This window comes from Trichomycterus rosablanca, chromosome 15 (genome assembly GCF_030014385.1).
Source record: "Trichomycterus rosablanca isolate fTriRos1 chromosome 15, fTriRos1.hap1, whole genome shotgun sequence".
Lineage (NCBI taxonomy): Eukaryota > Metazoa > Chordata > Actinopteri > Siluriformes > Trichomycteridae > Trichomycterus > Trichomycterus rosablanca.
In genome coordinates, this window is record NC_086002.1 from 1,666,217 (window position 1) to 1,689,825 (window position 23,609).

The 23,609-nt window shown below is 42.7% G+C and overlaps 1 pseudogene; it reads left to right on the plus strand.

Annotated features, from left to right (window-relative positions):
- The first annotated feature begins 6,459 nt into the window (after nt 1–6,459).
- The window catches only part of LOC134329524 (macrophage mannose receptor 1-like), a 73,750-nt pseudogene continuing 56,600 nt past the window's right edge, over nt 6,460–23,609 (plus strand).

The window sequence follows — 23,609 nt, forward strand, 5'->3', positions numbered from 1 at the left end:
CCACTGTAAGGTACAGTAAGTCACTTTGCAGAAATGGTTGCAGGATGACCTGAAAGCAGCAGGAACAACACATGTCAACGTTCTCCATTACTACAACCTTCACTAAACTTACCTGCTAAATAAAACAAACACAAACCTGTTGGTAATGAATCTGCTCAGGACTGGAGAAAGAAGTAGCCATGTGTACCATCCCAAAAACAACCAACTCAGAGTGCAGTATGGTGGTTGGAGCATCATGATATGGACCCAACAAATAAACGCCAAAAATACAAGATTAGGCATAACATTATGACCACCTCCTTGTTTCTACACTCACTGTCTATTTTATCAGCTCCACTTACCATATAGAAGCACTTTGTAGTTCTACAATTACTGACTGTAGTCCACCTGTTTCTCTACATGCTTTGTTACCCCCTTTCATGCTGTTCTTCAATGGTCAGGACCCCCACAGGACCACCAATGAGCAGGTATTATTTAGGTGGTGGATCATTCTCAGCACTGCAGTGACACTGACATGGTGGTGGTGTGTTAGTGTGTGTTGTGCTGGTATGAGTGGATCAGACACAGCAGTGCTGCTGGAGTTTTTAAACACCTCACTGTCACTGCTGGACTGAGAATAGTCCACCAACCAAAAATATCCAGCCGACAGCGCCCCGTGGGCAGCGTCCTGTGACCACTGATGAAGGTCTAGAAGATGACCGACTCAAACAGCAGCAATAGATGAGCGATCTCTGACTTTACATCTACAAGGTGGACCGACTAGGTAGGTAGGAGTGTCTAATAGAGTGGACAGTGAGTGGACACGGTATTTAAAAACTCCAGCAGTGTTACTAACACACCACCGCCATGTCAGTGTCACTGCAGTGCTGAGAACGATCCATCACCTGGATAAGATAAATTCCCCTGTGCACTCTGGCGACCCCTGCTGGTCCAGCAGGGACAGACGTACAGAAGACGCTACTACATGTAATTTTTCATCCGGCCTTTCCTTCATTGGATGCAGCCTGGTGGCACCGTCGAGTCTGGAGTCTTTAGGTTAGCGTATAAGATGAAGCACCGCCCGAGTACCCCCAAAAATGAGATATTTACAGGAATGAAAGCCCTTGTGTTCAGCTACACCCACAGTTCCTAAAGCCAAATAAAGATAATCATCTGAAATTCTAAATCGAATCATGTGAGCGGAATGGCGGGCGCGGCTGCGTTTTGTTTTCTCATAAAGCCAAGTGAGAAAATAAATAAATAAAAATAATAATAACCGCCGTCCTCATAACGCTCAGCTTTAGCCAGACGTCCAGGGTCCAATATTTCTTTCCAAAGCAGTAAGTCCCGCTGATCCTTTAATTAAGACGAATGCTCAGACCCTCCCAGACGTGATATTACGGACGAGAATCACATCATGTAATTAAGGTTTGTTGTTTAGGAGCAGAAGTGGAATCATTAGATTCGGTGGTTCTATACGCCGCTGATGAAACCCGCCGTAAACGCCGCGCCTTTACAAACGATGGTGGAATAAATCCAGCCAGGTTCTCGCGGTGGAACAGAATGAACCACACGAGAACCAGCGCTCGGTTTAATTAAAACCCCTCTGTAATTTAAAAAAGGGCTCCGTGGTTAAATCTCTCCTGCCTTTAAATGCAGCGGTGCTCCGGAGGATCGGAGACCTGCTGGTCTGAACAACAAGCTCAAGGCGTGATGGTCCTTTCTCCCAGTACAACCAGATAACGGACCTGCAGGACGTCAGAACACTGACGGGGTTCCTTCATAATCCCACGTGATGATTTGCCTTTTGTTTTCTTAAAATATGCTATATGGCCAAAAGTATTGGGACACCCCTTCCAATTTTTTTTTTAATTCATGTCTTCCAGCCATTGCAGTTAGGTGTAAAAATCTATTTTATAAAGGATCAACAGTTTAGGGAGGGCCCTTAAAGCAAGCTCTATAAAGAAATGAAGAAAATCTCGGTTTAAAGAACCTGCACAGAGCCCTGATCTTAGCCCTACTCAACAGCTCTGGGATGAACTGGAACACCAGCATCTGTGCCCAGCCATACACATGCTCCTGTGTACTACTGAATGGGCACAAATTCCCATACACAGACATACTTCAAGTCTTGTAAGGAGCCTTCTTAGAACAGCGGCTGTTGTTCTAGCTGAAAAGGTTGCTCTGTTTTATTAGAGCTTGTTTTTGAAATGAGACGTCCAACAAGCTCATGGTCGGGTGTCCAAATACTTTTGACTCTATAGTGTATTTGAGCACACCTTGTAATTATTAAGTTCAGGCGTTTCAGGTAAAAGTAGCTTTGCATAAAAGTGTGAAGATCATGAAGGACCACACTACATCTCTGTATTCCTCCACCGCTCATGTCAGTACCTAGACCAGACAATAGGGGTCGCTGTTGTTGTGGTAAGCACCCAATTTCTTTTATCCGCCCCTTTCCATGTTTAGACGATCGATCGAGTTCAGTCAGGCTTGTGTTCCAGCAGGTCTGAAATCTGAGCGTCCGCTGTTCAGGCATCGTTTATCATCCTTCACTGATCATGGAACAAAGACGCCGAACAGGTTCAAGGTGGCCATTGATCAGAAAACATGAGAAATGTGAAGCTGTCAGAGCTGGAAAGAAACAGAAACAGTAACGATGGGCGGATCAAAGTCCGAGCCATTAATCAAACCAGCCGCTGCGGGGCTGATGAATGAACCTTAACCACCGACTGTCCAGTTTCATCTAACACGGAGGATTTCTGCTGGAATGTTCAACCCACAGAGACACAGACGACATAGCACAGCATGGAACCAACATAAGAAGCGCCGGGACATCACACACACCATTTATCTGTGTGTGTGTGTGTGTGTGTGTGTGTGTGTGTGGTGTTGTTAAGATAAATTTCCTCTGATGTCTTTGAAGGGAACATGAAGGGTGCAAAAAGTCTGAGACATGTTTCATATCATGATGCTTCCACCACTTTACTTCACTGCTGGTTTTTGGTGCTCTGGAGATCATACGCACACATAGTTTATTTATTTATTTATTTATTTATTTATTTATTTTAATCAAACAATATCAAGTCAATTTCTGCTAAAGATTTGAATATTTGGTTGATCTGAAGTATGCTTTGATTGGTCCATTTTAGCAGCCCAGTGCTCCTGTGGCTGGGGTGCAGGAACAGAGATGATTATGGTGGATTTTATTGCTTATTGTTTGATGCGTAACTGTTGTTCCAGCTGCTTTCAGGTCGAATGACTGCTTGTTACTCTTATACATACCTTATCATCAGCTTGAGTGGTGCAGCGGTAAAGAGATCTTGAATCTGGCTGGTGCTATCTGACAGTCGGGCATCTGCATGGGTATTATTGCTTAATGTTTGGGATGGGGGGTTGGGGGGTGGCCGAAACAACCTAGCTATCATCAGTGCGATCTCAGTGCTGGTTCCAAGCCTGGCTATAAATAGGAGGGTAAAGTCAAGGAGGGCATCTTGCGTAAAAACTGTGCCAAGTCTGGTATGAAGAGCAGATTCACTGTGGTGATGCCTAATATGAAAGAAGAAAACAGCAGTTTAAGGGCACATTGGACTAGTTTGTGTGATGCCCATGTCCGAGGATTTGTGGTCTTATGGACTTTCATTTATTGGAATGATGGAGTGAGGTGTTTGCTTAAACATTTTGTTTTTGAGCACTTCAGGAAGCTCCTCTGCCTTCACCATGATTGGTGCCCGAATAATGCACAATTATTATTATTATTATTACAAGTTTTAGGGAACTTGACTTTTGAGCATCCGAAAAAGTTACTTAGAGCAATAATTGTGGAAAAAATCCTTCATTTTTCTCAGTTGCCCTAATTTCCCAAACGTTGTTACAAGGAGAGGTGATGTAACACAATGGTAAACATGCCCCCCTCCACCTCCCAACTTTTTTGTTTATATTGTTGTAGTGTTGCAGCTACTGAATTAAAAACAGAGCATACACAGTATCTGTTAAAAGTTTTGTCGAACTTGAACCTTTTTACACTATAATTAGTTCTCATGTACAGGGAGTACCTCAGGGTTCGAGAATAGGTTCGGTCACAATTTGTTCTTTCTCAATGAGGAGAAGAAGGTTCCAGGCTTTCTCAGTGCCTCACATCTTCTGAAGCGTGCATCACTCTCATGGTTTAAACGCACTCTCTGCGTTTAATTCCAGACAGGCCCCTTCCTCAGCCGTTCAGATATGATTTATAGCTTTATGCTAATGATGGATTAAAATGTAATTAACCCGACCTCTGGGAGCCGGAAAGGTCTTTAAGGTTCGGGACAGAGGGTTTGTGGGATTTCTCGCTGTACAGGATTACACCTTCTTACAGAAATGTTTTGGTAATCCTGGTGCACATGTGTGTGTCTGAATTAATGTAGATCACAGAGTTCTGATATTTCATCTCCATACTACCACTCTAAACACACAGAGGGTCTAAGTACAGGAGGCCTCATTTTTAAGATCTACAACCATGTGGAAAATAAATCACACCCTTTGGTTATTGAATAAAATAAATTCCAACTGTGTAAATCAGTTTAGGGAAGTCCCTTTCCTCTTCCAGCATGATTGTGCCTCAGTGCACTAAGCGAGGTCCATGAGGACACGGTCTGAGTAAGTTAGTGTGAGATTTAGTTCCACAGTCTTTCCAGTCTGTGGAATCTGTCACTGCTGCAAAGGGGGCGACTCCAAATTAATGGACCAACAAGCCTACAGTCAGGTGTCCACATACTTCTGGTCCTACAGTGTTATGAATCTACTGTATGTAAAGCTCTGTTTAAAAAGATCCAGATGATGAATGTGACGGTGTTCAGCTTTTCTTCTGGCTGAGTGTAATCAGTGTGTTTATTGATCGTCTGTCCGGGCTGCAGGAGCGATCGGATCTGAAGAGACTTACAGTTGCAGTCTGTTGTGAGTCTATGAGCTCAGAAGAGAATGGACACGGGGATCGAGACGATCGATACTGGAAGGAAAACAGTATTTAATGTAATGTGGTTATAGAAAATAACTGCATTCATTTGTGCTGCTTGTGTCCGTGGGGCTCCGGTTTCGACTCTCTAGTCTTTTTACATTGTCAGATCATTCACAGTGTTTTGAAACAGCAGAACTGGGGATTCTCCACCACTGGGCTGAGGACCACCAGTGGACCATGAAGAAGCCTCAGTGGTCTCAGGTTTTCCTTCTGCTGTCTCCAGAACCTATTGAAGGTGCTCATACAGATCCAGGATCAGTTGGTTTTGTTGAAGGCTACACATGTACATTTCTATCAGCTGCCGTTATCCTGGTCTGGGTCACTTGAGATCTAGTTCCACCAGGAAAGGTAGGAACCCTTTAAACAGGGCACCAATCCATAACAGGGCTTGGGCCATCCAAAGTTCCCCACCCCTATTCCCCTCAGAGATTGCCAATCATGCCTGTGTAGATGCTAGATTCGAACCAGGATCTCATTGATGATGCACCACCCCAAGACATCAGTGCAACCAACCCTTATAGCTGTTGCATATGAAGTTGAGCTGGAGGCATCCAAGCAGGCTGATCCACCTCTGATTTCCTTCAGACTCCAGACCTTTACTTCTGTCCCGTCTTGGTAGCAGATAGTCCAGCCACAAACCCAAAATCAGAACCGCTGGATGTCAGAGCTTATCTAACGACACCAATGAACAAAAACCAATAAATGTAAAGGAATAGATGCATCAGAGCAGACAAAATCATAATAATCAATAATGAGTCAATATTACATTGATTAGAAGTTTAGAATCTAATAAACCTGTAACGGTGCACTGGTGCACCTGATCAGGGAGAAGATCACCAGTAAGGAGCTGGACCCAATTGCAGGAAAAGTGGAAAGAAAGTGCATGTTAAAAACAAAAGTAAATCTATAAAGCGGATGAGAGGGTGACTCCACAAACCTCTCACCGTTGTAGACAAAAACGCACTTGTGTAATCAGAAGAGAGCGCTAGGTGGAACCACGATCATGGTCAGTCACCCAGCTACTCGATCCACCAGACTCCCGACACACAGCCGTGACCCCAATGCTTCTCTTCTATTCTAAATTGAGAAAAGGAGAAAAAATGGCAAGGGAGTCGATTAGGTTATCAACTCCGAATCAATTCGGCAAACGACTCTCAACTCGGAGTCGACTCAGCAGCGGAATCGCTGGCATAGAAAAAAAAGGGCTTCCGGAATGTGGAAGCAAACGCTAAAGGCGTTTGTATCTTTTGAGCTTTAAGAAGCAGCTAGCTTTTGTAAGAAGTCAGGGAATGTAAGGACGAACGCACACCGGCCAACTTCCCTACCGACTGAGTATGTCTCAGCACTGATCGCGCGCATGAGGATCTCTTAAATAAAGCGCGATCAAGTGCTGACAATTAGCGCAGATTGGCGCTGCTGCAGCTCCTGGGATTTGCAGTTCATTTTGGACTATAACGGGCGACTTGCGATTCCGACTGCATGCGGAAATGGCCGCAGGTAATCGACCCGTTACTAAACCACTTTCTGAAAACGTAAACGGCCTCTCTCATGTTTCATTAGAGATCCACAGGGGTTCCGTCTGATTCTGACCAACAAACACTGACCTCCAGTATTAGAAAGAGGAATTCCTCTGATCTGAACTCTTCCTGGACCTGCAGGACTCGTGGACAAACTAATTTGTAATCACGTTGCCGATCTGTTGGTTCTCAGTTTGGTTCCTCGCGCTGACCAGGTCAGTGTGATTCTTTCTGCAGTATCTCAGTAGGGTTGAGGTCAGAGCTGTGAGCAAACCACTGGAGTTCCTGCATACCAACTGGTCAAACCTTGTCTTAATGTACCATGCTGGACAGGAGAGGGTCTTCTCTAAACTGTTGGCACATTTTGTCCCAAAACTAGAAGATTTGATGCATCCGTTGTTCAGCTATGGATGTGTCAAACACCTGAACTTAATAATTTAAAGGGGCGTCCATATACATTTGATCAGCTAGTGCATAAATTTTTCTCTTCCACAGACAAGACGGAGGGTTCAACTGGATGTCGGCTTCTAAAGAAATGACGTTAATTTCCGTGTTAGGCTTCTTGTCATGCTGTTGATGTCGCAGCTCTCATTACACACTGCAATTATCTGCAAACGAAACTCCACAACAGAGATCTTGACAAAGTTAACGAGCCCCTACACTCACACACACACACACACTCACACACACACACACACACACACAATTAAATAATCGTATGATGTGATAAGTGAGAGCTAAGAGCTTTTTGCAGCAGCTGATATCACCCTCCTATGTTCACTGTATAATAACTCAATATTATAGCAGACACAGAAAGCCCGAGAACGATCTCCAGTTTCCTCGGCACCATCATCCAACACAAACATTCCTAAAATATTCATGAGCGCCGAGTCTCCGGGCGCTGAGGGGAAAAGCAAACTGGCAGCTGTTTGAGTCGAGCCTCATTGCCTTTATGAGAACTCATCTATTTTTAGTGTCCTTTCACCATGAGCTGACCGATCCAATCAGACTCCCCAAAAATCCACATAAATCCCGTTTTCAAATCCGGTCCGCACGAGCTGGCGGATTCGGTCGATTCCGCTGAAAATTGGAAGCTTTACGGAATTATGTACCTGAAGCCACTTCCTATAGCTTCAGTTCTTAGTGCTCGTCAGAGCCAAAAACCAAAAAGAGTCAAATGATATGAACTGGAATCTATACATTTATTAATGGTTTGCTTAAAATATGAGAAAATCTGATGTGTTTTTTTATTATTTAGAAGTAATCACAGTGGATCTGATCCTCATACCAGACTCGGCACAGTTTTTAACTCGGCTTCCCTACCTGACACAACCCTCTTATTGCTATCCGGGCTTGTGACCTGCACTGAGAGTGGCTAGGCTGTTTCAGCCACACCTCCAGCCATTATCCAATTATGTCAATGCTGATGCCTGACTGGCTGATAGCACTGCTGAGATTCAAGCCCAGGATCCCCAGATTAGCATACTTTAAATAGCCATTAAGCAGCTTCCGAATAAGAATGTGGTCAGAACTTAGCCGGATGTTGCCATTCCTACGAGCAGTCAACAAACCTGACAGTAGGTGCAGTATGGTTGTGTTTCAATGCCTCAGCTACTCTCCTTCAAATATACGTTTTACCTTATTACAGCCTGAAAACATAATCTTTATTTCATTGTTTGTTCATGTGATCAGCCTTAAACTTCACTTCTGTATACTGACCGTGGTAAAGAGACCACTCTTCCACGTACTTTGTACACTGATCAGCCTTAACATTAAAACCACCTTCTTGTTTCTACACTCACTGTCTATTTTATCAGCTCCACTTACCATATAGAAGCAATTACTGACTGTAGTCCATCTGTTTCTCTGCATGCTTTGTTAGCTCCTTTCACCCTGTTCTTCAATGGTCAGGACCCCCACAGGACCACCACAGAGCAGGTATTATTTAGGTGGTGGATCATTCTCAGCACCGCAGTGACACTGACATGGTGGTGGTGTGTTAGTGTGTGTTGTGCTGGTATGAGTGGATCAGACACAGCAGCGCTGCTGGAGTTTTTAAACACAGTGTCCACTCACTGTCCACTCTACTAGACACTCCTACCTAGTTGGTCCACCTTGTAGATGTAAAGTCAGAGACGATCGCTCATCTGTTGCTGCTGTTTGAGTCGGTCATCTTCTAGACCTTCATCAGTGGTCACAGGACGCTGCCCACGAGGCGCTGTTGGCTGGATGTTTTTTTTTAAGTGGAGCTGATAAAATGGACAGTGAGTGTAGAAACAAGGAGGTGGTTTTAATGTTATGGCTGATCGGTTTATATAGTAGTGCTTGTCGCTAATTCTGATGAGTGGAGTCAAACTAGCCCTATTTATGTGGGCAAAGAAAAGGAATTAGGAGACCAGACCCAGAGTTAAATTACATTATAGAACTTTCTACACCACCAAATGAATCATCTGAATCATCTAAATTCTGTGTGTATATTCTTGATTCCATCAGATTGTCAGAAACCCACAATGAATGGATAAACAAGTGTGTTTCAATCATTCAGTCAGAGGATTAAGGTCCTAATGACACGTCCTACAGGTGTTTGTACATTTCTCATGTCTGCAGTAGCTTACATAAATCTTCATGTAAAGCTTGTGCTGAGACATGAGACCCGAAATTCCCAGTGTGAACCATTTTATATTCCGATGGAGTGCCGAGTGCAGGTTCTGAAGATCTCTGAAGGAGCGACTGGTGCATCACTAAGCCTGCTCGGCTTGGCAGAAGACCCGGTGTTGGGATGCCAGTTTTTCCTAGACAGATTTATTGAGTGCTCTTAATTACGTCCTGGGCAATCAGACCCTGGAAATAATCCAGGCACCATCTAGCATCTGATCCTGCCTGGTGCTCAGATGTTACGTTGGCCTAATAAGTTCTGTTAAATCCCGTCTGGTCTGATGAAGTCTTTCATCTCTCTTTCACCAAACTATCTGCTCGTCAGAATGTGCCTTCACGTCTAATTACTCCATCAATAATCCATCCCACAATGAACTGGTATTAAAGCAGGACTGAACCTTCCTCCACCGAGTCGTTTACTCACCGTCAGAAAGGTTTGCAACCCTTTTGCTTTTTATTTTATTTATTTTATCCACTTTCAGTACAAAAATTCACGTCACATTTACACACAACATAAATTTTAATTGTGACCCATTTCTTTTTGCAGAGTGTTTTTAATTTTACAAAGTCATGAGGGTTCCACAGGATTTCAGGTTTTATTTCATTTTCTTCAACCGCATTTCATCAACTGGACCTGGCTTGTAGTCAGTGTTCCAGTTCATCCCAAAAGTGATCATTGGGGTTGAGGTCAGGTTTCTTTGCAGGCCACCGGCATTGGTCACTGATGGTACTTGATTACATCCATAATAATTTGTATTTATTTTATTTTTATCGACCGCATTATCCTGATCAGGGTTAAAGCAGGTCTGCTTTGGGAACACTGGCTGCAGGGCAGGAACTCCCTGGACAGGGCACCAATCCATTAAAGGGCTTTGGCCATGCCACCCCCAAGACATAGCCAGTCATGTCTGTGTCAATGTTAAGGGGATAAACTGGAATGCTGATTGCAAGCAAGGCCTTTGGTGCACCATAGAAGTATGAAGATTGTCATAGCTGAAGAAAAAGGGACTGACAACTCCTCTTTAAAGCCCTTGGTTTGAGAATGATGCTACATTTTATTCAGAAAAGCCTAGGCCAGTTTATTACCTACTGTTGCCTGTGTGACTGTTGTTCTGTTTGTTATTATGGAAAAACACTGAAAAATGCTGTTCCTGTCTGGGGACGATTTGTAAACTATCCACCTGTAAATTATGGAACCGGTGATACAGACGGGGATGTTCTAGGCTTTTCCACTCTCTGCTGTTTGAAGGAGGTATTCCAGTTCATCCCAAAAGTGTTCAGTGGGGTTGAGGTCAGGTTTCTTTGCAGGTCTCTACTACTGCACTTTATTAGTATTTGTATTTATTTTGTTTTCATGTTTTACCTCGACTTTATCCTGGTCAGGGTCGTGGTGGGTCCGGTTTCCTTAGAATTACTAGGCTGCACACAAGGTCTCAGCCGCCCCCTCTCTCTAGACATAGCCAGTCATGTCTGTGTCAGTGTTAATGGGATAAACTGGATTGCTAATTGTGAGCAAAGCCTTTGTTACCTCATAGAAGTATGAAGATTTTCACAGCTAAAGAAAAAGGGACTGACAACTCCTCTTTAAAGCCCTTGGTTTGAGAATGGTGCTACTTTTTATGCAGAAGATCCTAGGCCAGTTTATTACCTACTGTTTACTGTGTGATTGTTGTTCCTGCTGCTTTCAGGTTGTCCTGCAACTCTTCTCAGTGTTTTGATTGTTATTATGGAAAAACACTGAAAAATCTCGCATGCTGGACCTGTAGATTATGGAACCGGTGATACAGATGGGGATATTCTAAGCTTTTTCATTGTTTGAAGGAGGTGTTCCAGTTCATCCCAAAAATGTTCAGTGAGGTCGAGGTCAGGTTTCTTTGCAGGCCGCTGGCACTGGTCACTTACATTCTCTATTACTGCAAAATATTTGCATTTATTTCATTTTCATGTTTTACCTCGACTTTATCCTGGTCAGGGTCGTGGTGGGTCCGGTTTCCTTAGAATTACTAGGCTGCACACTAGGCCTCAGCCACCCCGTCTCTCCAGACGTAGCCAATCGTGTTTGTATGTAGATGCCCAGATCTGAAACGTAAAACCAGAGCTGATAACGACGTCCTCTGAATGTGTCCCTCAAACTCTCCAGCTTTTCCTTATTCCCTTAAGACTTTCACTCACACGTTCCTGTGGTCAGACGTGAGGGAACAAGAGATTCAGAAATCTGTCCTCAGCCGAGCAGGGTTGACCTCAGAGCGCCGGCCGGTGTTATAAAGCCGAGGGAGGACAAAGGGAAAGTGGAACCTCGCTGGGGGGTCTCGGCAGGGTTTCATCACCAATCATAAACAGGATGGAGTTTTTTTGGAAGTGGGAAAGCGAGTGTGACACATTCGCTCATGTAAACAACGCCCGGACCTGCTGGCCTCCTCCAGCTGTTTGTGATTGTAGCTTCTGATTGAAGAAGCATCATCACGGAGCTTTTGGGGGACTCGGTGTGAAGGTCAGTGAGGGCATCTTCTCTTCTGTTGTATGATGTTGATGAATAACAGAGCCGGACAGAAAGGAGAGATTCGACTGATCATACCAGGTTCCCCAGGATCACAAACTGCTTCATTCTGATCAGGATCACTGTGGTTCCAGGGCCTTCCTAAACACATGGGGTGAGAGTATTGCAGGAATATGGTCAACACACATTTACTTACACTTCTGGGGCTGTTTAGAAGATCCAATCCACCTACTGCATGTTTTGAGGAGGTTTCTGGACAAAACCCATATTTATATAGGAGAACATGCCAAACATCTAACACAGAGACACCAGATGTGAAGTTTACCTCTGGTTTATCCTGGTCAGTGCTGCGGTGGCTCCGGTTTCCCTGGAATCACTGGGCACACAGTGGTAATTTACTGCCATGCCGCCAAAGATTGTTTAAATGTGGCACAGCAGTGCAGCAGGGTCTCAGGTACTTGGGTTCAATTCCCACCTCTAGTCACTGTCTGTGAAAGGTCTCACATGTTCTCCGGGTTCCTCCCGCCTCTCGGAAACATTCAGAATTCAGACCGGCTGCTTTAAATGGCCTGTAGGTGAGAGTGAGTCATGAATGTGTTAGTGTGTTAACTTGTGATGGATCGGTGACCTGTCCAGGATGTATTTCAGCCTCGCACTCAGGCCCCACCATGACCCTGACCAGGATGAAGCAGTTAGTGGAGATGATTAAATAAATGTTTGATATACTGTTAATATACACCGATCAGCCATAACATTAAAACCACCTCCGTGTTTCTACACTCACTGTCCATTTTATCAGCTCCACTTACCAAATAGAAGCACTTTGTAGTTCTACAATTACTGACTGTAGTCCACCTGTTTCTCTGCATGCTTTGTTAGCCCCCTTTCATGCTGTTCTTTAATGGTCTGGACCCCCACAGGACCCCCACAGAGCAGGTATTATTTAGGTGGTGGATCATTCTCAGCACTGCAGTGACACTGACAACAGCACCCCGTGGGCAGCGTCCTGTGACCACTGATGAAGGTCTAGAAGATGACCGACTCAAACAGCAGCAATAGATGAGCGATCGTCTCTGACTTTACATCTACAAGGTGGACCAACTAGGTAGGAGCGTCCTGACTATTGAAGGACAGGGTGACAGCAGGCTAAAAAAAGTATGTAGAGAAACAGATGGTCTACAGTCAGTAATTGTAAAACTACAAAGTTCTTCTATATGGTAAGTGGAGCTGATAAAATGGACAGTGAGTGTAGAATCTATTTGGCTGTATTAATCTCAGCAGCATGAATACAGAGATTCTCAAAGTCACACAGATTCAACAGTATTTTCAGGCCTTGACTGCATAGACTGAGATTTCTCTAGATTTCCTGAATCTTTTTACAATATTATGTACGGCAGATGGTGAACGACCCTCATTATTTGCAATCTTGCATTAAGAAATGTTTTTTTTTTAATGTTTTTGAGAATTCTTCCATAAATTTTGACATAAAGTGGTGAGCCTCATCTGTTCCCAGTTCACCTGCATATTGTGGACCATCTTTAAACGCTGCAACTTTAATATTTTGTACATTTTTTTCTTTTATTTTGCACCTGTCCCAAGTGTGTTGCAGGCATCAGTGTTAAAATTTGTGTATATTTACAAAATACAATAAAGATTCTTCTTCTCCTTTAAGCTGCAACCGTGAAAAGTCGCTAAACTCAGAACGAAACCGCAAATAGCACATTAGCTTTAGCTAAATGATAACTGAACCACAATGGTGAGCAGGCTTAACAAAGGCGCACGCATCTAGGGTGGGACTGAATCTAATAGCTCCCAGCAGGAGGGTAATGATTAGCCCCAAACAGTCCCAGCTGTAAACGTCGTCATTTCCAGATAAAAGAGCTGCACGCTGGGAGGGAACGGGAGATGAAAAATATGCCGTCATGAACAGACTCTCTGGAGGAACTCTGGCCACCGGCCCGCCGGTGATAACACACACAGCAACGGCACTTCACAATGGACCTCCAAACCACCAGATCCACTATTCAACTCTTCTTATTCATTACAGTCTACACACATCACACGGAAGCTCTGGACGTTCTTCTGGATGTTCCTGCATCACAGTAAACACAGTAAAACACCAGACTGCATTACAGTAGAGAATCTGATCAGCACGTCTGAGAGGAAGAAAAGGACAATGTATATTTAGAAATTATTAGAAGACTCACTGTCCATGTTATCAGCTCCACTTACCATATAGAAGCACTTTGTAGTTCTACAATTACTGACTGTAGTCCATCTGTTTCTCTGCATGCTTTATTAGCCTCCTTTCATGGTGTTCTTCAATCGTCAGGACCCCCACAAAGCAGGTATTATTTAGGTGGTGGATCATTCTCAGCACTGCAGTGACACTGACATGGTGGTGGTGTGCTAGTGTGTGTTGTGCTGGTATGTGCGGATCAGACACAGCAGCGCTGCTGGAGTTTTTAAACACCGTGTCCACTCACTGTCCACTCTATTAGACACTCCTACCTAGTTGGTCCACCTTGTAGATGTAAAGTCAGAGACGATCGCTCATCTATTGCCTCCATCAGTGGTCATAGGACGCTGCCCACGGGGCGCTGTTGGCTGGATGTTTTTGGTTGGTGGACTATTCTCAATCCAGCAGTGACAGTGAGGTGTTTAAAAACTCCAGCAGCGCTGCTGTGTCTGATCCACTCATACCAGCACAACACACACTAACACACCACCACCATTTCAGTGTCACTGCAGTGCTGAGAATCATCCACCACCTAAATAATACCTGCTCTGTGGGGGTCCTGTGGGGGTCCTGACCATTAAAGAACAGCATGAAATGGAGCTAACAAAGCATGCAGAGAAACAGATGGACTACAGTCAGTAATTGTAGAACTACAAAGTGCTTCTATATGGTAAGTGGAGCTGATAAAATGGGCAGTGAGTGTAGATACAAGGAGGTGGTTTTAATGTTATGACTGATCAGTATATATGGACATAAAATGGTTTTCAAAGCTGGGTGCAGTTAGCACTGGTTTCACACTCTGATGATTTAAACTGAAAAATGAAACTAAGGAGGAAGTAAAAAGAGAATTCACCTCATGAACAGAGTAAATTCATTGGTTTTGTAGTGAGTAGATTACAATAAACGCTCACTGCACGCATTTGCTTAATTGCTTCCAAAACAAGCTCAGAATCGCTTCATGGTTACGACCCGAGTATTCAATCCGAGTGTGAAACGCCCCCGGCGTGACCTCACCGAGGAGTGAAACGGAGCGACGGAGGAAGGTTTTCAGTCTGAGTAAAACAATCTGCGAGACGCCCTGCTGACATTCAGAGGAAAATCCAAACGTGTGAATCTCCATCATTACTGGTTTGTCAGTTTCTCTAATGTAAAGGATTCTGTCTCACCTTGGGATGGACAGAAAAATGAAGAACAATGGTGCTGAAACTACAAATCCCATAAATCTTCAGCCAGAGTGAAATGAGATTAGTGAGCACATTACGGGAAAGTGAGGATGAAGGATGAGGTTTGGTTTGGGAACAGAAAAATGCAGACGTGGCTGAAAGGTTCAAGGCAACCAGAACCAAAGAACCAAAGAACCAAAGCAACGGAGGGCACACGTCATGAAGATGTCTCATCATGAGGTCAAGATCAAGCTGTTTTAGAAATTCAACAATTTGGTCAGCGGCACTGAAAAAGAAACACGGCCGAAGTAACGATGCCTCCGAGTGCATTTTGGGAGGACGTTTCTCCAAGGTCAAACTCACATTCATGTGGTTTATGTGGGAAGCTAAATATTGTCACGAATCCAGCCTCTGTGTGCTCCCAGACCTCATGTTTACATGCCACGCCCTTCTCTCCAGGAGCACATGTTGGAGAAGTTTGTTTTTTTAGGGGCAAGATAACGCCCCCTCACTGTGATTGGTCCCCTGCTAATTAACCACAGCTGAACCTCGTTTGAGGTAATAAGCCCATGGCATTTAAGATGGGAGCTTGGGATCAGTCAAGAGGAGAATATTTTGCCTATAACTCTGTCGGTCCGGTCCTGTCCGGTCCGGTCCTGTCCGGTCCTGTCCGGTCGGGTCCGGTCCTGTCCTTGCTCCTGTCCGGTCCTGTTAGTCAGTTCATGTTCTGATTGTCTTGTTCTTGTTTAGTCTTGGTTCTGTTTCTCTTATTCATTTTTAGTTTAGGATTCATGTCTAGCTTCAGCTTGGTTCATGTATGTTTAGATTAGCATTTAGCTTAGAGATTAGCATTAGCATTTAGCACTGTTTGTGTGTTTAGCTTAGTTAGCAGTTAGCATAGGTCTGGTGTTAGTTTATCTTGTCTTGTGTAAACCTGTCTTGTTTCTTTATTATTACATACTCATGTTAATTAATCATGTAACATACATGCGAGATTTAACTGTTATTTTAGCTTTTCTATGGGTGTTTTTCAACACAAATGTGGCACAGTAACGCAACGTACAAATTGTACTTTATTATTTTATATCTTGTCGCCATGTTGGAAAAGGCGCTTACGTCACAACTCGTCCGGTTCCTGCTGAATGAACATTCTGACATGTCCGACTTCAGCTTCTGACTGCAGAGGGTGTCTGTGTGGTGCCCCCTGGTGGGGAACCCCCCCTTCCCCATAAACCCATAATTTAATAGCAGCACGAATCGTTGCAAAACACTAAAGAAGATTTAAGGTCAATTATGCCCGCTAGATGGCGCCCAGCTGACTGGTGACAACGGCGAGTTTCTAACCGAGGAGTTCAGAATCTCGGCACTGGGGTGCTAGTGGAATATCCCGCTGTGCCACCTAGGCGCCTATTATTTATATTTTGCTGGGCAGGTCAGGGATGGACTGACAAGCTCCAAGAGTTTCCAGTTAGTAGCCCCAGACCCACTGTGACCCTGACCAGTATTAAAGAGTAAAATATAAATTAATAAATAAAGAAAACATTAAACAAAATCCATTAACACCAGTATTTAGTAACAAAAGTATAAAACAGTCATATAATAATTATAATACACATTAATTTATTGTAATGTTAAAATAATAAGCAGATTTAAAATTACTTATTGTTTTTATTTTGGTACTGAAATAAAAATAGATAAAAGTACTTATATAAATATACGCTGATGAGCCAAAACATTAGGACCACCCTTCTAAAATGTGCATATTTGGTAGCACTGGTGCATGTGAGGTTGAGGGATCTGCTGGATGTTTGGCCGATGGAGGTTCCTTGTAGTTCTGATCAGCATAGAGGGATCAGAGGGACTTTGATCAGGACCAGACAGTTGACCAGATGTGACCAGATGTGACCAAGGTCATGTGGCTGGATGTGTACGGTGTACCCATGGAAGATGTTGGCACCAGGATGCACAGCAGGACGTTCCACCTGCTGGAGATGTCCTGACACTACATAGTACAGAACCTCCTCAGATGATCTCATGAATTCCAGCTTTGTGAAGCTCATAATTCTGAAATACAGAGGTGCTCATTACGTTTTGTGTGTGTGTGTGTGTGTTTGGGCTATTTAGTTAGCACCCTGTAAAGCAGCACGGTGCCAGGATGAAAATCTCTAAATAAAATCCATGACTGATTTTATTGTGGCTTCTTTCAGCACCCAGAGCTCAGAATAAACAGCAAGTGATTGTGTAGATGAACGGATGAGTTATTGAATAAGCGGAGCATCCTCTCACGCACCATCCTGAAGCGTAATCACGTTTTCTACCTCTGATTGAATTTCGGCCTCCCAAATCACATTTCACACCCAGTCTGGATGAAAAATATCAGGAGTTACGGGATTACAGGAGACAATCTATTAGAAGATAAAGAAAATACTGACAGCTTCCATGGAGAAGCGGATATTTCTTCTCTGTTGGAGCGGCTAAATGTTATTTCATAAGACAGAGAAGGAAGATAGAAGCAGAACTGTGAACAACTTTACAGCTGTGGATGTTACAAAGCAGCGTTTAATATCTGATGTAGATGACATTACAATGTTGGGTGTTTCAGCCACACCCAGAGCCAACAGGTCTATAAAATCTAGTATTTTTGCATGATCCATATCCCAGTGTTGGGCATTCCACTATAAAACTGTGTGCACCCTAATAACAGCCACCACTGTAGATGGTTTTCTGTAAGATTTTGGAGCATGTCTGTGTGAATTTGTGCCCATTATTTATTTATTTATTTATTTATGTATTTATTAGGATTTTATCTCTAATTCACCTCACTTGCACGTATTTGTACTGTTGGAGGAAACCCACACAGACACGAGGAGAACATGCAAACTCCACACAGAAAGGACCCGGACCGCTTCACCTGGGGATCGAACCCAGGAGCTCCTTGCTGTCAGGTGACAGTGCTATCCAGCAAGCCTCCGTGCCACCCTTGTGCCCGTTAAAGCACTGATGTTGGCCAGCTCATCTCCCAACTTTTTAATGGGAGCAAGGCACACAGTAACACCCTGGATGGGGCTCCAGTCCATCGCAGGGCAGACACACACATACACACACACATACACACAAATACACACAAATACACACATACACACACATACATACACACAAATACACACACATACACACATACATACATACACACACATACACACACATACATACACATACATACACACACACACACACACATACACACACATACACACACATACATACACATACATACACACACACATACACACACATACATACACACACATACACACAAAATACATACACATATACACACACACATACATACACATATACACACACACACACATACACACACACATTCATCTATATGGCAACTCAGTGTCTCCAATTAACCTGACTGCATGTTGTTGTACTGTGGGAGGAAACCGGAGCTCCCAGAGGAAACCCACGCAGACACGTGGAGAACATGCAAACTCCACACAGAAAAAACCCGGACTGCCCCGCCTGGGGATCGAACCCAAACTGCTATCTGAAGAAAGCCGCTCATAATTTATTTCATATAATAGCTTTTTTTTGTACATCTGTTAGGAGCGGATGTGAATGTAACAGCTTTATAAACGTGTTATATTTAATCAGATTAAAGAATCAAGCCGAAGTCTGTGAGGCTGAAGGAAGTGAAGATCAAAAGCTGCGCGTCGCAGAACCTGATTGAACGCGAAGCCTCCGCGGCGACTTCCTGAAGTGTCTCCTCCCGAAATTGCCGCGTAATTGGTTCAATCTAATAACAGAGGGAAATTGAAATGTTCCGTGTACATCATTTAGCGAGACACCCTCTCAATGTCAAATTAATATCGCACGGCCCTCTGCAGGACAATCTGGCAACCGCTCGCCGTCCGTAATTAGAGCCTGTCATAACACATTCAGCTTCGGGGGAAAATACGGCACCCTGTTTAACACCCTGAATAAACCGAAGCCTGGCACACAGCGTCTCCAAGCACTCGCACTGCTTTCATATCCGCGGCGGACAGCGAGTGGGGTCCTGTCCAAAAGCTCCGGGAAAAATTCAATTCATGTCTGCAAAAATCGTCCAAAAATGTGAATGATCGGGCTGTGATGCACAACCTCATTCAGTACTTGTATACACAAAACGTTTATCTGTATAATAATAGGTGTAGCTTAAAATAATCAGTGGATGTTGGTGAGTGTTTATGCAGCTCCTATATTAAAAAATAGAAGCTTATAAACATTTGTAACGTTTTAATCTGCTGTAGAATCGATCGATTTGTTGATGTGAGGACCCGATGCGACCGAGACTGAATGACTCAGGTCCTGAACGTGAATGTGCTGGTGCTTTGATGATCTGCTCTGGAGCTAGAAGGTTCAGTTCTTCATGTTGTGCAGATATTAGAGGCTGTAATTAGAATGGAAACCATCAGATGAGGAACCGCTGCCTTTTTATTTGTGTCCTCTTTCGGTTCCATTAATGAACTTGTGTGTTCAGAGGAAATGGTTTTGGAGTGGCTTCTCAATTCACAAAAACACGATATTTTTTTTCTTAAGCAGAGAAAAAAGCAAGTAATGGATTTTCTAGACCTGAGATACAGGAGCTGTGGTCAGAGGGTATAAGAATCAATGATATGAGATCACTTATATGCCTCCAAGGCTCTTTCCTGTTCCAGTGTGACTGTGCCCTTAATGACGGGTGTGATGCAAAGGAAATCTAGACTCCAAATTCCCACAGACATGCTTCATGAGAAGGCAAGTTTCATGAGAAGCATTCTCAGAAGCTGAAAAGATCACACAGACGTTTGGTATGCCAGACAAGCTCATGATCGGGTGTCCAAATACTTTTGGCCATACAGTGTAGTTCGAGACTCAGTACGGGAGGAAAGGCCGGATTGCTGCTGCAACAGCGACTCCTACTGTCTGGTTCAGGTTCCTGCTTTAGAGGTGAAGGAATACAAAGAGCACAGCGTGTTCCTCTGGTCATAAAAAAGCTATATTGTAAAAAATGCATGGATGTTTTGATTTGTTATACTGTCTCATCAGACAGAAAATTAAGTAAAAGCAATTTTAGAATCAAATGTCATTAAGGAAGCACCAAAATTACAAATAATAATAATAATTATACACTGTGCGTCTCACAGGGAGGAAAGAATCGCTGCACGTCATCTTTTCTTTACAGAAATCCTCTGTTTACAGCGCAGCATAAAATCCCAGACTCCTGTTCCACAACACGGATCTTAAAATGATGGACGTAAGCAGTTTTGGTACAGAAACCCACGGGGATGCTGGGATTGTGTATCAGTGCTCATTTGAATCTCCAGTATGAAGAACCCAGACCAGATTAACAGTGCAGATCACAAACAAGAAAGACACCAGAATAAAGAAACTCGAATACGTTCTGGTTTCACTTTGATCACTGATATGAATTTGGAGGGGTTTTTATTATTATTATTTGTATTTTTTTTTTTTTTTTTTTTTTTTTTTTTTTAATTTTATTTATTTCATTTTTTAAATTATTTAAATAAATTTTTTTTTTTTTTTTTGATTGATTTTTTTTGTTTGTTTTTTAATTAATTAATTAATTAATTTATTTTTAATTTTTGTATTTTTATGTATTTATTTTAAATTTTTATTTTATTCATTCAATTTTTTAAATTATTTTATTTTAGTATTTTTTTGTTTTTTATTTTTTATTTTTGTTTTAAATTTTTGTTTTTTAGTTAATTAATTAATTAATAAATTTTTATTTTGTAGTTCTTTTTTATTTTTTTATTCTTTTAATTTGGAGGTTTTATGATTAAATCTTATCCAATTCCCCAATCATATTTCACCTTCTTTTCTGATCAAGGAAAGTCGTGAGTAACACACGCCCCCTCTGAAATGGGTGCAGTACCGCTTCTTTTCACCTGCACCAGGGTTTATATTTGGAGTCCTGACTGACTGACATCTACTGTGTGGCCGAAAGTATTTGGACACTTATCTGTGAGCTTGTTGGATGTCCCATTTCAAAAACAAATGTTATTAAAGCATTGAGCATTGAGCAGGCTCTGAAGCAGGTCTGTGGGAATTTGTGCCTATTCAGTCAAGAGAGCATTTGTAAGGCTGGGTGCTGATGTTCGTTCCTTTTATATAAATGTAATTTAGGCTTGAGATTTTACATCCAGAAGCCTGGTGTGACCCCAGCACCAGCACTAACAGCACTAACAGCACTCTGAGCAGATCGGCAGGAGAAGCAGCCAGAGGCAGGAATTTGTCTGCAATTATCCTTCAGTTCAACTACACTTTTGCACCCATTACCCATAATGCAGTTTACTCCAACATAATCCAATTTACTGTCCGTGTTGGAACTGTTAAAACATTTTAGAGGTAAAAACACTGAATCCACGCGTACAGACGTCCTTTACTGACCTAATGCTACATCGTTCTGCTGGCCAGGGTTTCGGGCAACATGGTAAAGATGCTCATGATCATGGCTGGATTACTGACCGGGCCAGTGGGGCCAGCGCCCAGGGGCCCTTGAGGTCAGGGGGCCCCGGGGGGGCCCTGGCCCAAAACATTTTGCGATGCCTATCAACATTTATGATAGAATATATTTTTATTTCCGAGGGCCCTCCATTTTAAGGATCCTCTGACTATTAGGGACTTTGACCCCAGGGCCTCTTGGGGGCCCTAGCCATGCTTTTGGGGCCCCTAGCCATGCTTTTGGGGGCCCTAGCCATGCTTTTGGGCCCTAGCCATGCTTTTGGGGGCCCTAGCCATGCTTTTGGGCCCTAGTCATGCTTTTGGGCCCCTTATGAAAATGGATGAGGCGTTGTGGCACTGCTCTGACTTCGACTTCTGGCTATTAGGGGTCCTAGGAAACAGGGGGGCATATTTTTAGAGAGCCCGGGTTATGAGAGCCCCTACCAGGGGGCCCTAGAGAAGAGCAGGGCATACCATTAGAGGGCCCTTGATCACGAGGGCCCCTGCTATGGGGCCCTTGACTTCCATAGAAGTCGTTTACCATGGCTCCTTGACTTTCTAGGGACCTACAAATTGCCAGGCAAGCTACCATATTTCATAACAGACGTTTTGTTGCAAATATGCGATTCAGGCCCTTACTTAATGTTTCTGAATTTGTATTGTTTCAAAATTATTATGTTCAATTTCTCTTAAGCGCAGAGACACAAATTAATTTAGCAATTTTGCAATTTTTTTAATTTAAGACAAGCAATTTCAAGCAGTTTGAATGCATACACACTCACTGAACTCACTGTCACTTCTGGCCATTGAATCAGATTTGGTCAGACAGCTTAATTTTGATGAATTAGTGGATGACTTTGCCAGAAAGAAGAGTAGAAAGAAACTTATATAAAACAGATTCTTGTGTTAGGGTTAGTTATTGACAGGTTGTTTAATGTATTAATTTATTTATGTTTTTGGAGGGGGGGGGGCGGGGGGTGGTTCCTGGGCAACTCTTTGCCCAGGGGCCCAGACTATCCTTAATCCGTCCTTGCTCATGATGATGTGGCAGCCACCAAAACATGTTTTACCTCATTTAGAGATCAAAATAAAAAAAAACTGATGAGGCTAATCAGATTAAAAAATGGTAATAACATCTTATAAACCAGCTTCTCTCAAACTGAACCACACGGTTCATATGGTGTTCATAACTTTAGGAACGTCCTGATGTGACACTCAGGTAAAATCAGCAGAAATGTTTTAGTTCTTTATACTTTTATCTGGATGGCATGTACGCTTGGCTCGGAGCTACGCTGCCAGTCTGATTCTGTCACAGTAAAGGTATCTGTGATTAGAGCTGATGGGTCTGTGCAGGTACGACCTGGAACAATGTCACCAAAGACCTCTGGGAATAAAATAGAATAGAAATATAATGCTGTTGCTTTATTGCCCATGGACTGGTGCTGTAGTGCTCTGGAATAAGAAGTGATCTATTATTCATTCATTCATTGTCTGTTTTACTACCGTTTTATCCTGGTCAGGGTCTCTGTGGGTCACCACTTCCTCACAGGACAAACACACACACACACACACACACACACACACACACACACACTGTCTTTCGACTGTAGGTGGAAACCAGTGTATTTGAAGGAAGCCCACAAGAACACCCATGCAGACATGGGGAGAACATGCAAACTCCCAACAGAAAGGATTGCTCTTTCCTGCTGTGAGGCAACAGTGCTACCCACCAAGCCACCATGCCACCCTAATTTTATTATTTTTATCACTACTATTATTAATAATAATACCACTATTTCTACTATTATCATCATGGTACTTATTATGATTAAATTTCATGTTATTATTATTGTTATGATTTGTGTTATTGTCATTGTTTTATTATTATTAATATTGTTTTTGTTGTTATTATTATTATCATTATTATCATTATTATTAGTATTATTATTAGTATTATTATTATTATTATTACTGTTATTATTATTATTATTATTTTTACTGTTATTATTATTATTATTTTTACTGTTATTATTATTATTATTATTATTATTACTGTTATTATTATTATTAT